General features: G+C 42.3%; 1 pseudogene; it reads left to right on the top strand.

Moving 5' to 3' along the window:
- Nucleotides 1-1,357: 1,357 nt before the first annotated feature.
- On the top strand, nt 1,358-2,088 carry LOC143667953 (leucine-rich repeat-containing protein 57 pseudogene; annotated as a pseudogene).
- The last annotated feature ends 1,555 nt before the right edge of the window (nt 2,089-3,643 follow it).

The raw sequence follows: 3,643 nt of genomic DNA, 5'->3' as shown, positions 1-3,643 counted from the left end.
CTACCAGGCACATGCTGATTAGTTAACTTGTTGATGATGTAGTTGCCAGGTTCCATAGGGTAGTAGGTGACCCTGCATGAACCATCTTCCAGGTCCTCTATGTTGATGGTCACTTTGCTGGAGCCCTCAATGGACAGGCTGTACCCCACATACATGCATCCCAGGTGTCAAATATAAACTCAGCAGGCTCAAAGCTGCAGCTTCATGGAGGCCCTGGACTGCAACCCGCAGGCAACTGATCTTCCCTGTATGCAACTGGCTGATCACCACTGGGATGGAGCTGCTGGCCATTATTCTTCATGTGCACCAAGTGCTCCCCCATCTCTTTGGACATGAAAGAGATCCCCATGTGGCCATTGTGTAGCTGCTTGAGGAGACATGTCTCCTCCTGGCTGGTGGGTGGCACCACGGTGACGGTCAGCAGGGTGACGTCTTCTCAGTAATGTTGATGGAGATGCTTGTGGCAGAGCCCACCTTCAAGTGTCAGAAAGGAGCTGCCTAGGATGTGCTGCTGTTGTACTGAAATGGTGCTCTTTTTAACACCATTCAGGATAAAAATAATTACCAATGAGAGGCTATAGATCAATTCTTACTAGTTTAATATAATTAAGAGGTATAGCGTGGTATATAGATGGTTTTGATGAACTTTTCCAAGCTGGAGAAAATGTATCAGAACACAAAACTGACAGGCAGTGTGGGTACAGAAAAGGGCACATGCTTTCCAGCCAAATGGGTCCTGGCTTTAACAGGATGAAACATTGGAAAAGTTATTTGTCCTTGTTGAGTCTCAGATTTTCATCTACAGATATTCATTGAGCAAGTTACTTTACACTCTCTAAACTGAATTTCTGTCATCAGAATTATTGTGAGAATTAAATAGGTTAACAGGTGAACATATTCAGTATTGTTTCTATCTTCCAAAATATGCTTCCTAGAGCCTTGAAATGTAAAGAAAAGTCTGGAAGAAGGACCCTGGAGTCATTGATGTTCAGTGTTCTTGCAGATGAAGGAAGAAATTATTGCACCTTGCTTGACAGGTATGGGGGTCTAAAGGAAAGTCTCTAAGAACTCCTGGAGATAGATAATGTTTTGGTTTGCTAAAGCTGCCAGAATGCAATATACCAGAAATGGAATGGCTTTTATAAACAGAATTTATTACATTACATGTTTACAGTTCTAAGGCTATAAAAGTTTCCAAATTGAGGCATACAGAAAAAGATACCTTGGTTCAAGAAAGGCCAGTGTCTGGTTTTCTCCCAGGCAGAAGCTTGGGGAGCACATCCCTGGCCAGCATGGGTGGACATCTTCTGCTGAGCTATTTGTGAACTGAAGGGACCTGAGCCGCCGCGGCGCTAGGATGGGAAACAGTGCCCTTCGTGCTCATGTCCAAACCACACAAAAAACGGGTGTCTTTCAGCTCAAGGACCGTGGGCTGACCGAGTTCCCTTCAGAGTTGCAGAAGCTGACGAGCAATCTCAGGACCATTGACTTGTCCAACAACAAGATCGAGAGCCTACCGCCTATGCTGATAGGGAAGTTCACTCTGCTGAAGAGCCTCTCCCTGAACAACAAACTGACTGCTCTGCCTGATGAGTTATGCAATCTGAAAAAACTAGAGATGCTAAGCCTAAACAACAATCACCTACTGGAGCTGCCATCTACCTTTGGGTAACTCTCTGCCCGGAAGACCCTGAGCCTCTCTGGGAACCAGTTCCGGGCACTACCACCCCAACTTTGTATTCTACGGCACCTGGATGTTGTGGATCTCTCCAAGAACCAGATTCGTAGTATACCTGACATAGTGGGAGACCTGCAGGTCATTGAACTCAATCTCAATCAGAACCAGATATCTCAGATCTCGGTGAAGATATCTTGCTGTCCTCGCCTAAAAGTTCTTCGCCTGGAAGAAAACTGTCTTGAGCTCAGTATGCTTCCACAGAGTATCCTCAATGATTCCCAGATCTGTCTACTTGCTGTGGAAGGCAATCTTTTGGAGATAAAGAACCTTCGAGAACTGGAAGGTTATGATAAGTACATGGAGAGGTTTACAGCTACCAAGAAGAAGTTTGCATGATGTTCTCCAGGAGTATGGGAGCCTTACAAGACACCAACTTGGATCTTCTGTTGAAATGTGGCGGAATCAAAGGTTCCTGTCATTGTCAAGGATGTTGAAAATAAGGAGGCTATACTCCAGGAGATATTTCACTCAATGATCTTTTTCCTTTTCAGGGCTCACCTCAAGTAAGCTAAAAGAAAAGGTATAGGAAGAGTCCTCCATTTTGAGCCATGGAGAGAGGTTCAAACAACTGGACAATGTTGATCTTTAAAACCATCATTAGTTGGGCTTTAAGAAACCAGTTAGTTGTTCTTTATATTGTGAGGGATTGTTACCTGTTAAAAATAGTTCCACTACAGCTTTCAATTTTTTAGTCTCAATGTGTGTACATCCATAAAGTCAACTGCCATTCCACCTCTGTGTTTATACTTCATATTTTAATTTTTATGAAATTCAAACTTTGTGAGAGGCTGCTATGGTTAATCTAAGGATTTATTTTATTCCAGTCCATCAGTTCAATTGGATGTATATGACTGTGTCTTGATTAAAAGTGTGCTTTGTGAGAGAAGCACCAAAACAACACTAGGGCTGCAGTAGCAATTATTGCAGGAGCCTTACTGGTAGAAGTCTCTGAAGAGGTAAAACTGTATATGCAACACTTGTAAGATAAAAGGAATTTTAATAATCAAGATTTTCCTGAAGCTTTGTTACAAATAATGTCTTATTTCTGGTAACCCTTTTCCCATTTTATATTTATAACTCTACTGATCAAATTATCTACCAAGAAACCATTGCTACAATATTTTAAAACAACTTATGTTTATCAAGCTTTTTCTCTGGCTAAGAGAATATACTAAATAAAGAATTTTTAATGAAAAAAAAAAAGGCCAGTGTCTGACACATGGGAAGGCATATGGCTGGCATCTGCTGGTTCTTGTCCCCAGTTCCATTGCTTTCAGCTTCCGATGCCAGTGGTTTCCTCTCTAAGTGTCTATGGGCCTTCATTTGCCTCATCTGGGACACAACTCTGGGTTCTGGCTTGCTTAGCATCTCATGGAAAGGCACATGGCTACATCTTCTGGGCTCCAAACTTCCCTGTCTAGTTATATGCTTTCTCTGTCAGCACTCTAAGCATTTTCAAATATCTGTGTCTCAGTGAACTCTGAATCAATTGTTCTCCAAGCATCACCATCTAAGGCTTTTCCAAAATGTTTCCCCCTTTTTTTTAAAAGCAACTTTATTTTTCTTTAAGTGAATTTTATATCTCTTTTGGGTCTTCATTCTCTCTGATGTCAAGAGATGATGTATTCAAGTATAGATGCTTTCAGTTAGTTGGGGTTTAAATTTTCCTCCACCCTTATTGCCACAGAGCTGATTCTAAATTCTCAGGGCTTATGATATTGGCATAATCTTGATGTGATAGGGGCCTCTCGTCCTTTATCACGGGTCCACACAGGTCACTCAGTTAAGATGTGCCATTTCCCTTTTGGTCTTGCTATCAGCATCTCTTTTTTTTTTAACATGGGCAGGCACCGGGAATCAAACCCAGGTCCTCTGGCATGGCAGGCAAGCGTTCTTGCCACTGAG

Source organism: Tamandua tetradactyla, chromosome 24, assembly GCF_023851605.1.
Source record: "Tamandua tetradactyla isolate mTamTet1 chromosome 24, mTamTet1.pri, whole genome shotgun sequence".
In the NCBI taxonomy this organism is placed as follows: domain Eukaryota; kingdom Metazoa; phylum Chordata; class Mammalia; order Pilosa; family Myrmecophagidae; genus Tamandua; species Tamandua tetradactyla.
The sequence above is the reverse complement of the archived record's forward strand: the minus strand, read 5'-3'. Positions and strand labels throughout refer to the sequence as shown.